This window comes from Nannobrachium achirus, assembly GCF_963921795.1.
Source record: "Nannobrachium achirus genome assembly, chromosome: 20".
Taxonomy (NCBI): Eukaryota; Metazoa; Chordata; class Actinopteri; order Myctophiformes; family Myctophidae; genus Nannobrachium; species Nannobrachium achirus.
The window spans coordinates 15,799,223-15,812,351 of record NC_137827.1 but is presented as its reverse complement, the minus strand read 5'-3'; positions in this window follow the sequence as shown (position 1 = coordinate 15,812,351).

Sequence of the window (13,129 nt, the reverse complement as noted above, 5' to 3'; positions counted from 1 at the left end):
TCATGTTGATGGGATGAGTGTAGACATACTGTGTAGCAATTTGCGTGATTTTAGGGCCAAAACTGTAGGAGCAGTGGCCAAAAATATGTTTTAAAAATCGTCCTGAAGGTGGCGCTAGAAGAGGGCCATGTGAAAAATGAGGGGTGGGGTCTCCGCGTTGCCTTGGCGGACGAATAGGTACCGGCCCCGGCTCTCCCAGACGCTCCTAGGCCGAGTTACGGCATTTTATGTGAGCTGCAGTGGAGGGGGTCCTCCACTGGGGGCGTCACCACTTTTGCATCCGTTCTGGAGCAGCAGGAGTGGGTGGTCCCCAGGAATTCCCCGTGAGCAGCCCCGTTGGGGTGGTCATTTGGTCATTTTTGCACATTTGGTCATTTTTTACACCTGGGGGACCCTGAAGCTCCGGGGGTCCTTGGAGGTTGTAGTTTGGCAGGTAAGGAGTGTGTGTGCAAAATGTGGCATGGATGGGGGCAACGGTTGTGGAGATATGAGCAGGGCAAAAGTGTGACGTGTGACGTGTGCCTCACGGACGGACATTCTTTTACACCTGGGGGTTCCCCAGGGACCTGGGGGTCCCTGGAGCTCTGGGGGTCCTTGGAGGTTGTAGTTTGGCAGGTAAGGAGTGTGTGTGCAAAATTTGGCATGGATGGGGGCAACGGTTGTGGAGATATGAGCAGGGCAAAAGTGTGACTGACTGACTCACTCACTCACTCACTCACTCACTCACTCACTCACTCACAGACGGACAGCCGGTGGAGGTTTTGGTAGTAAATGTGACCTACGGTCGCAATTATCCACATTTGTATGGAACCGTGCCTATGGTTTTATACCACTGAACTCTCTTCTGAGGGTTTTTTGTTTTATATAATATTTTTATTTAGAGAAGCCAATTATTTTTTACCCCTTTCTCTCCCCAATTTAGTCGTTATGCCAACTGATTCCTCCCCACACACATTTCTGTGTTGTCACTGCTGTCATATCCTACTGACTCACCTCCTGCCATGCAGTGAGGAGCCCCATTCACACTACCCTAGACATAATTCGGCCCTTGTGGAAAACTAATTGGGGAACCCTGGCATAGACGCAAGACAAAACTGGATATACCATGGTGGATTCAAACTCACAACCTCCATGGTGCACCACCCGAGCACACTTCTGAGGAGGGGGTTTACAACCATACTATAACATCTCTCTGAATGTAGCTGTCGATGGACTGTACTGACACATGTCTGATCACATCCTGCATTGACGTTCTCCGTCACATGAGGAAGAGTTGCCCTTCTGTATTTCCTTACATATCACGCTAACTCACAAGTGTCAGGGTCATAGAATGTGGGTTTCGACCACAATTTCCGACCCTGTTTCACTGATTTCTTTCCCATAGATCTCAGTGCAGATGTCACTTTAGTAAGTTGTTACTACTGAAACACTAGACAGTCTGTCTGAAGCTCCTGCCATCTGTACCCCATGGAACAACGAACCCACTTTCAGAGTCCCTATTCCTTTAATTTGCCACCTGTGTGTGTGTGTGTGTGTGTGTGTGTGTGTGTGTGTGTGTGTGTGTGTGTGTGTGTGTGTATTACCAGTAAGACTCCCTAATCGGGAGATAAGCGACCGTAGGTCGCTTCTCTCCACAAATAGGGCAAAAATGTGTTTTTCCAAAATGTTCCTGATCCATGTTGATGACATGAGTGTAGACATACTGTGTAGTGATTTTCGTGATTTTAGGGCAAAATCTGTAGGAGCAGTGTCCAAAAATGTGTTTTTAAAAATCGGCGTGAATGTGGCGCTATATGGGACAGATTCATGTTGATGGGATGAGTGTAGACATACTGTGTAGTGATTTGTGTGATTTTAGGGCAAAAACTGTAGGAGCAGTGTCCAAAAATGAGTTTTAAAAATCGGCCTGAAGGTGGCGCTAGAAGAGGGCCATGTGAGAAATGAGGGGTGGGGTCTCCGCGTTGCCTTGGCGGACGAATAGGTACCGGCCCCGGCTCTCCCGGACGCCCCTAGCCCGAGTTACGACATTTTATGTGAGCTGCAGTGGAGGGGGTCCTCCACTGGGGGCGCCACCACTTTTGCATCCGTTCTGGAGCACCAGGAGTAGGTGGTCCCCAGGAATTCCCCGTGAGCAGCCCCGTTGGGGTGGTCATTTGGTCATTTTTGCACATTTGGTCATTTTTTACACCTGGGGGTCCCCCAGGTCCTGGGGGTCCCTGGAGCTCCGGGGGTCCTTGGAGGTTGTAGTTTGGCAGGTAAGGAGTGTGTGTGCAAAAGTTGGCATGGATGGGGGCAACGGTTGTGGAGATATGAGCAGGGCAAAAGTGTGACGTGTGACGTATGAGTCACGGACGGACATTTTTTTACACCTGGGGGTCCCCCAGGGACCTGGGAGTCCCTGGAGCTCCGGGGGTCCTTGGAGGTTGTAGTTTGGCAGGTAAGGAGTGTGTGTGCCAAATTTGGCATGGATGGGGGCAACGGTTGTGGAGATATGAGCAGGGCAAAAGTGTGACGTGTGACGTGTGACTGACTGACTCACTCACTGACGGACGGGAAATAGCTGACGGAAAATAGCTGATCTAGATGCTCACAACGCCTCGCAAAGCGAGGTGAAGATCTGCTATTTTCACAAAAGAACCGTGTTACAAACACTCGTCAGGGTGAGGGGGTCCCCAGTTAAAATATGATTATTGTGGGGGTCGCGGCCTGAAAAGGTTGAGAACCACACTGTGATAGTAGAATTTGAGAAATAGACAATTGTGAGGACAATTGTCCTGGTCCACACACAAGACTCAAGAGTTAGGCTTACTTACACGCTGTGCTTTTTAATAGAGGCTACAGTATGTGTGCTGGGCCACCCAGATGTGACACCCTTAATGTCTGCACTTTTACAGGAAGGAGACATTTTGTTATGGGGTCTTCATCTTTGATGTTCTGGTACACTCTCTCTGGTAGCTACACAGCCACAGAGTTGTGTCATTCAAGTTTACAAACTCAAGGCATGAAAATCTGTTCGGTTATGAACAGACACGTCAAAATGAACTGCAAACATTACATCAGTTGTTGTTTCCAGGCCAAAACTTTTATCGTGACACCATGACAAAAGCTCTTGCCTGGCATTGCGTTTCATAATAATGTCTTTGTGTAAAGATTTAAACCAGACCATCCTGCTCGCTTTCGAAGGTTTTAATCATTAAAAACAAAACAAAAAAACATCTCGACCAAGTTACACTGGCACCATCCACGCAGACGTTGATTATGGATTTGACTGGAGGTAATAGAGTGAAAAGCATGAAAGGTCAAGGATAAAGTCATCAGCGTGCCACACAGAGAGTCTGTTTAGAGTTCCCTCAACTCACTTGTTATGGTCTTTCTTTGCTGTTCAGAAAGTGCATCCCTTCCCCATTAACAATGCATCTTATTTCTCTCCCCACAAGAACACAAGCACTGAATCCAAACCAGTGATGTAATTACATTACTGTACTTAAGTACATTTTTTAGGTATTTGTACTTTACTTGAGTATTTCCAATTTCCAAAACTTTTACTTCTACTCCACTACATCTCGGATCCAAATATTGTACTTTTACTCCTCTGCAATTATTTGAAACCTTTAGTTACTAGTTACTTTGCAGATATAAATTATAATATTATTATAAAACATACATGAACCACTTTAGCCCTGTTTTATACCTAGGTTGAAAATAGCCCATATACAAGCTTACAACACATTGCATCGCGACGCATTGTGAGCTTGTAGATTTGCTATTTTCAAACATTTTGTACGTTTACCAATACTTTTGTACTTTTACAAAAGTACATTTTGCATTTTGTAACAAACTATTTCTACATTGCAGTCTTGATACTTGTACTTAACTAAAACAGTTGAGCACTTTTTCCACCACTGATCCAAACCCATCCGAGGATCCACAGAATAATATGATTCTGAAGATTTGACTGTGAGGCGAAAGCAAACATTTTCAAGAGCCACTTCCAGCGTGTTTGACGTGCCAAAATGGATGTGCTCCCTGTTTGATTGCGTTATACTAATAGAGGTCTTTTGGAGGATGTAATTAAGTGGAGTTTATAGTCTTAGATTAAAGCATCCTCTAGATCACAGGCAATGTTAATGGAGTGATGCATTTTCGCTGGAAACCAGATGGGAGCACATCGCAGCAGAACAAAACAAAACTCCAGCTCCAGTAATGGGCTGGGCACTCATGCCATTGCCATGCTCTGGAGGAAATATCGAAGGAAAACAACTTCTCACTAAAATGTCTGAGGGAGAGAGAGAGAAAGAGAGAGAGAGAGAGAGAGAGAGAGAGAGAGAGAGACAACGCAAAGTGACAAAAACAAACAGAGGTGTGGAGAATCAGTTGGACTGAACTTCATACAGTTCAAACATTGTATTGTGGCTATAGGACACAGGCTTTCAAAGTGGGGGACAGTTGAACTTTCTTTTTAGCTGGTCAGCAGGACCAGCTCTTTAAACAGATTACATTGTCCTGAGACATTCAGGGGACCTAGGGGACCTATTTGCCGATTGGCTGTCCATGTCACATGGTCACCGAGCTCATGATTGGGAGCCAGACCTGTACTGCTGTAATGAAATATTTTGTCCAGCAGGGAGCACCATTCCTTCACACTGAGCCGGTGCCTGTGGCCAGCCTGCTTGTGATAAATGAAACAGAAGAAAAGAGAGGTCTATACTTTGTAAAAGTACAAAAGTATTGGCATCAAAGTACAAAATGTTTGTATGATTGCTTGTAGATCGGTTATCATTCTTTGATTTTCACAAGTCATTGTTGACATCATCATCCATTTAAGCTTTATAATTAGCTTCATACTAACATTAACATTATTTTTCTTTCAATTCTAAACGTAGAGATTAGGTTATGAAAGGAAGGTGATTAGGTGATGAAAACTAGCAAAACTATAGCAGCCATTCACTTTAATCAACGCGATGCATCCAATGTAATTGTGATGAGGATGTCAAACAAACGTTAATCACGTCGTATTTAATTATACTTCATCTGTTACAGATGATTGTCCAAATAAACCGTACGTTATTTAAACTGTGAGCCATTTATAGACAATATGCAGTGTTGCCCTGGGCATCGTTGTAGGCTGTAGTAGGTGATGTGTCACACCATCTGCATACCATCTGCATTAACATATGAACTGAACGAGTATGCAAGTTGTCAATGATTTAACTCTATGACCATGATATGGGCTTTGGTGTGAAGTCATGAAAATATCGTACCCTACACAATTTACAAAAGCAACACAAAGTACATTCATTGATGAGCTGCTTCTTCCTGTCATCTGATCAGTGTCCACACAGTAGATTAATTCGAGTTGCATTTTAATATCAAATGAAACAGAGCAAAAACGATGTGCTGAATGAACCAATGCGAGTCTTTGAGAATTACAGTTAGTATCTTCACCAATAATGAGCACATTTCTAGAGACACGGTAACACATTCATTGTACTAAATGACAAGAAAGCATATATTTAGAACGATATGTAGCAGTGAAATACCACAAGATTTTGGAAAATGCCTACAATCAATACACTTATTTGAACACCTTGGTTACATTAAGTTCTGCATAATGCGTACTTTCTGCTTTTGGTACATTTTAATACAAATACTTTTTATACTTGTACTCAAGTATCCTACATTTTGAATACAAGACTTCCACTGACATTGCAGTATTGCATGATACTTAAGTAAAGAATGCGAGTACTTTTCCCACTACTGCCTAATAAGCATGCTAGTTTTAGTACAATCAGACATCACAGATAGATTTATAGAGTAATAGGCTCTAAGGCAACTGCAAACTTAGCAGGAGTCCTCCAGGCTATGGGGGAAAGTAGCTGTTGGAAAAAGTACTCAAATGTTTTACACTTGTTTTTTTAAAAGTATCTTAAAAGTATCAATACTGCACTGTAGATGTACTCAGTTATAAGTAAAAGTCACACACACACACACACACACACACACACACACACACACACACACACACACACACACACACACACACACACACACACACACACACATACATGGGGGGGGGGGGAGTGACAAAATTCATAGATCTAGAACACAGACTTCATAGATATAGAACACAGAATATGTACAGTACAGTACAGTGAGGTACAGTATACAGTACAGTAAAGTACAGTAAGGTAATACGCAGTTATTACTGTTGTTTGAGCACGCCCGAGTTTTTTCAAAACTTTTTTTTTCCAAAAAACTTTTTTTTCCAAAACTTTTTTTTTTTCAAAAAACATTTTTTTTTTTTTTTTTTTTCAAAAAACTTTTTTTTTTCCATCTGACCAGCTTATATATTGACTGTGTCAATTCTTGTTTTGATAGATGTTTCACGACAGGGACTGGGGGTATTTGGGGGGTCTTGGCAAGGAAAGGTTTGGAAAGCCCTGGTCTAGGAGACGTGTGAAACCCTTGTCACCAACCTATCAGCTAATTAGACCACAAGCAAAAAAATACTAATTCGGCCTCACATCTATCACCACATCTATCACTGGATCGATGTTCACTGCCAATCTGACCGATATGTCTGAGTCATAATAGTGGCATTGTCAGAGTATCCATTGTACCCGCCTGCCCTGTCTACAGGTGTTCTTTTTGTGTCCATATTTGGAGATCTCTGTAGCTGTCTGTCTACCCGTGTCCCTTTTATGCCCATATATGGAGACCCATTATATATATACAGAGATGTCATTTGTATATGCCCATTCCAAGTATATCGGCATGCCCATATGGGCATATTGGTTGGATCAGCGGTTCTGGACAACTGGATATATGCCCATATATGAATATAGGCCTAATAGGTTGGATCGGGGGTTCTGCACGACAATGTTAATGGTTATGTCTGCGTCAGAGTGACGGCCGGACGGCTCTTAAGCCAAATTGAATATAGGATGATAACTTGAAAACGTGCTCTCAGAGTACACAGACCTCCACCAAGGTGTTAGTTTGTCTATATTAGGTGTTACAGTCAAGCCTGGAATTTCGTCATTTTAGGGGCAAGGCCACTTGGCCTTTGGTGTTTTTGTGTTTTGAGGGCACAAAGGCCACATGCCAAGGCAGGAAGGCCATCAAATAAAGATTGAAAGAATGTGTTGAATCTAATCTAATCTGCAGTTAAATAGATAAATGATGGTATTTAAAATCTGATCCATGCTCAGCCCTGCACCAATCAAAGTCACTGGATTGGTTTAAAGATGGGGCCTCGAGGGAGTTAAGATTTCAGAATCTCAACAAAGAAACACTGGTGTCTACATGACAAGAAAGAGACACTGGTGTCTACTGTCTACATATTGACAAGAAAGAGACAGAGGAGAGAGTGGTACAGTCAGCTGGGGCATTAAGGCCACTTTGGCCTCAGGTCATGCCATTGGTTTGAGGGGCACATGTAGGCCAAACTGAGGGGCAACAGAGGCCATGGCCTCCATGAAATTCCTGCCCTGGTTACAGTGCTTCAGGCGCCAATCTGCCAACATCCCATTTTGGCCAAAAGAACTTCATGACGCATGTGACCAGTTAATCCATCTTCATGGGCCCAGGTTAATAAACCTTTTTTCTAAGTATTGTTATGTTAATCTGTTCAGAAATGATGTGCCTTTTGTGGCAGACCATGCCAACTACCATGCCATCTTTGGGTCAATAAGCGTTAAAAGGTAATCAGTTATTCCTGGCCTGGGGCCAAGCTTTCCACCAAGGTTTGTGATAATCCGTTCAAAAAACATGTTTTTGAGCAGACATTTTGCAGGCTAACTTAGCCCAGACTATGAATAGGAAGTTCACAAAGGTTAGAATGTTCAGGATATAGTGGTGTTCTTAATTTATTTGTATAGAATGAAACTGTTCCACCTGTTCTCTACATGGAATCCGGGTACCCACAGGGGCCCTTGAATAGGTTCCATGGGCATGGGGCCCCCTAAATAATTGATAGTTAGGAATGAAATGGACACTGTGTACACATGGGAGCAAATGGACACATTTGGTTCAATTTGTACACTCAGACTGAAATCAACTGAGACTTTCTTTTGCTGTGTAGACATTTAAAAAAAATGCATGCATATCAAACTGGGAGGACAAAAATCATTGATCTATTCGAACAGAAAATATGGTATGACAGCTATATCAAAAAACAATGATGGAGGGGTTTAGACTGGCTGCTGAGGACACCAGTAACTTAACTACGTGAGAATATGTGGTATGTGCGCGGCCGGGATCCTTTGTTGCTATCCAAACGCGATTAATCTCTCTCCAAGTGTCATCTGCACATCTTTCAAGGTTCTGGAGTATTCTCATATGTGAGGCAAAATGTCTCCTAGGGGGTCTTCCTTTATGAATCACTGGCGGCAGGAAGACACTGTGGATAACAGAGCCTTCCTCGCTCTATCATTTGGGTCTTTGGCCCCTTTTGAATAAAGTAACATCTCCCACGGAGCCAATTAAAGGAAGAAACCGCCGTCGATAAGTGTTATTATCCGGGGCCGGCCCGTTCACAGACTTTTGGGACCTTTTGGCCCTACTATACCACTCCATCCCCACCCCTACACACACAGACACACACTCAAAAATGAAAACGGGAAGAAAAAACAAACATAAAAACTGAACAAAAATTGGATTTAGAAGAAGAAGACATAAACAGCCTATTCATTACCAGGGCCCGGGGGACAAATTTAGGAACCAGAGAAGCTACTGTAACAACCATAACCCAGACGAGCAATATTAAACAAGAGGGTGTGCTTTATCATGATTATCGGCACACCAGCGTTGCTGCAGGAACGAGCCGACATAGGCGAGTTCCGTAGCACGACCCTCGAGTTTGATATTTTGCGATTATACAAGTTACCCTTAAAAAAACATGTCAACTTCATTTCATTGTAATTAAGATATTAGATAGAAATGTGTAATATTTTAATGCCAGATTTCGCTACTATGTCCCTGAACTTCAAATGAAAACTGCTGGCATAGCCGCCTACAAGACATTACCTACGGAAACAATAACGGCGAGACGGCACTCCGGCAGCTATTTTGCGACGGGCACAGCTGATTTCTTTGTTCGATGGGACCCGTTCCATAGCGCTCATTATCATCACGGGTAGATAACCATTTCAACCAATCAGATTGCTTTGTCGGAACTACCCGCTGTATAATTGTTGACAAAGATATGTCTTAAAAAGTCTATCAATGGGACCTAGCAAGGTCACACTTTTGGGGAGCGATGTGCATGAGATAAACACGATACAATAGCCATGTCCTAAAACCAGACTTCACACCCACATACGTCTCGGAAACTCTGAGGAAAGTCTAGGGCTGTTTCCTTCTGCTGCTGTGCCGCATTAAAAGTGTTACATACTTATTTGTGAGTGCTGACAACTTCATTTGTCTTTGTGTCTTCTAGGTTGGCACTTGGCAGTGGCACCAGCATGCTCTGAGGACTTGTGAGGTGAGCATGCCAGTTCCCTTGTTTCCTCGTTAAAACCAGAATTATCAAGAGGGGACAACAAAATGATCGAGCAGACCATGGGTTTCCAAACGTTTTCATGCCAAAGGAACCCTCAAATAGTCATAGCCTCTTGCTGGCATGAGTGGCATCCCCAATTGTGAATTGTTGTGATCTAGCAGTTCGTCTAATTCCGCTATTTTTGAAGAAACTGTTTGTTGAAATTATTATTATGAATGTTCCTTATCCTTTCCAATTGGCCCTCCCGGCATCCCCAGGCAGCCCCCACTTTGAAAACCTGTGATCTAGAACATACCTATAGCGTATCTTTATTGAATGAGAGCAGGCTGGAGAGCAACTGTGGTTTGACACGTAGACACATTTTCTACTCTGAAGACAATCTGGCAGGCGATTTGGTTGGCTGCTATGTGTGCACTTGCATGTTATTATCTAATGTATTTTTACTGTGTGGCTCTGCAGGAGGTTAGCAGTCTATTATAGTATGCCAAAGAATATTCATAAATATTATTTGGACCCCATTCCTTTGGGGCATTTTTGTCACTGTATATTTGTGCATAAGTGAAATGTGTCCTCTGCGTTTACCTATCCCAATTATTAGGATCCGTCAACACTATTAGTATAGCACTCTTGGAGAAGTTATTCAGGTACACAACACATCGTGATGAAGTGGAATCACGTGGATGTGGAATCAATTGAAATAATTTGGAATCAACTGGAATCAATTGGCTTAATCAGAAATCATACAAAATGGTCAGTGGTAATGTCAAGTATAAACTGTGAGTTGTATTCAGTTAGGCTACATGCCAGACGGTTGGTATGGTCCTTAAACACTTATGGAAAGCTATTGAGAACAAACAACTTATGCAAGCCTACTTTGAACCTGGCTTATGCAGGACAATAGTATACTATTGTTTATACTCAGTTTTTACCTCTCTCGTTGGTTTACACCAACGTTACTTTTATGTGCATCCTTCCTACCTTTGCTTATTCCTAGTTATTTTAAAGGCCTATTTTTACTTAGAATGTGAAAAGTGCACTACCATCTACCTCAAGAAGTTCTGTATTTTTCTTTAAATAAAAATAAACATTTTTGCACAAAATTCACAGTGGTTGCGTGGTATCAAAATTGGTATCGAGTATCGAACCTTTTCAAAATATCGTATCGAAGTTAGAAATCCAGTATCGTGACAAGCCTATAGTATACTATTTCTTCAATTTCTGTTCACTCAAAGAAGTTTGCAAAATCTGCATATGCGAAAGACAAAATAACCAGGTGCTGGACAGGAGAACATACTAAAATAGACGAGAGAGAGAGAGCCTCTCTTCCTCTTCCTGTGGAAGAGTGAAGATGCTCGAAACGTCTGCCATCTTGGTGGACATTTATTAAATCCAGTTTGATCCGGCATGTGTGGACTATGTTCTATTCATCATTACCTGTGCTTGTCCTCTCTGTTACCCCACCGCAGGGAGCATGAATATATTTTAAGACGGATTCGAAAATAAATTTGAAATCTTAATTTTCTCCTGCCCACACAGTTCTCAATATGAGAGACTCAGCAATCCTGTCACTGGCAGTTACGGGATATTGAGCTTCCGTCCGTGCTGCTCCAAGACGTAGCAACTATACCATCGGCTGGGGCCACCCAAAAATGCTGATCTACCTCAATATTAACTTTTCCAGTCAAGCAAATCAGGCCTGAAATGGGGTAACATTATATCTGCAAATAAATTATACTATAGGGGTGCATTTATAAATACCAGCTCCAGCTCTTACATGGTGCCTCACGGTCCCTCATTAATCATAAGGGGACATCATGATTCTGGTTCAGTTTTCCAACACGCTGTGATGAGATGCTGTGCTTTTCTTTTTTTTTTCTTTTTTACATGCGGAACTACATTTGGCTGTCGCTGTTATCTTGCTTTTAATAAGGGCTCCTCCAGATAGCGCTCCGGGGGCCAGAGCCTCTCGGCGCGCGAGCGAGGCAGCTGCTACACATCTGGAGCGTAATATAAACATCATGGCCAATAAAATCATTCCGTTTCCTTAATTACTATTCCTGTCATTTCCGCACTAAATGAAAAGTTATTAATTCGGGGCCAACACAAACATGCTTCTCCAACACGGGGAGCTACTCCTGAAGCCACACCGACCCCGACTCCAGGCTGCTGTCACTGGACTGGAAACCCATCACCCCACTGTGTGTGTGTGTGTGTGTGCGTGTGTGTGTGTGTGTGTGTGTGTGTGTGTGTGTGTGTGTGTGTGTGTGTGTGTGTGTGTGTGTGTGTGTGTGTGTGTGCGTGTGTGCGCGTGCTGTGGAACACAACATGGCGTCTTGTTTTCCGTTTCATCCAAATCCTCCCTCTGGTGCTGGTAAAATCGTGACAGACAAAATCAATCTCGTTTCATCTCTCATTCCCTCCCTCCCTCTCTTTCTCTCTCTGCCCTATTCCATCTCTTGTTCTCCCTCCCTTGTTCTTTTTTTGTTACTTCTTCTCAGTGTGTTCAACACATGATGCCCTGCCATCTTTTTCTCCACCCCGTCTAAGGTGCTCTCCCTTTCCATCTATTCTCTCTCTCTCTCTTTCTCTCTCTTTTCTCTCTCTCTCTCTCTCTCTCTCTCTCTCTCTCTCTCTCTCTCTCTCTCTCTCTCTCATATATATGTCCCAGTCTCACTCTCTCTGTCTCCTGTTTGTTAACAGAAGATCCAGGGTGATGATAAGGCCTCGTTTGAGGAGAGCCTTTTGTATGAAATAATGGGCCTCATCATTACATGTGGCCGGGGGGGAGAAATCATGATCCCCTCTCACACTGTGTTATATGTCACCAACTACATTTCCAACAGAAACCAGGGCTTACAGGATGTCATTATCAACTTTTTCTTGGCAGCCCAGAAAAGCTTCCCCTTAATTTTCATGGCTCCCGCTGCCATTAAGCATGTCCAAAGGGGACGGGCCGGCCTGAAACGAGAGGATCGGGGGAGTCCTCCTCCTCGTAAAAAACGGCCCCAATTGCGTCTTTGTGTCAAGCGAACATGCAGGATGTCTGTGCGTCCTCATCGAGCCGGACTCCCCCAATTAACGTCATCGCCCTTGGCAAAAGGAGCGCCTTCATTACAGAGGCCGCGGTGTCTGAAAGAGTTGACACGGTGCTACGGCTGTTTCCGATTCCTGCCGAGGCGTTTCGGCGTCCAAGAGAGAGGAAGAGGATTTGGTGAGCAACACATATACTTACACAAAAGACAAATGTATGCACTCAAATACCACCGGTTTTGTAGTCAATGCTCTCGCTGCACCACACACAATTAAAGTCCCAATTAAGAGCCATTATGGGTTTTCCACTAGAAGCAACCACAGGCAGAGCAGCTCCGCGGCCACTACATTGTGGGCACACAGATGTCTCCTGTGCTGTCATCCAGAGGAACTCAGACGGATCCACAAAACTTTATGATCATAATTACTGATCAAAATTAAAGTGGAGCAGCAGTCCAAACTCTGAAGACGGCAATAAAAAAAAGTTTTGAGTGTTTCCAGTAAGTGGGACTATCAGAGTGATAAGTGCATGTGAGGTATTCTTTGTGAAAAGCAGAACGACATTCAGGGCCAGTTGGGGAAGTGGAAAGAAGCAGC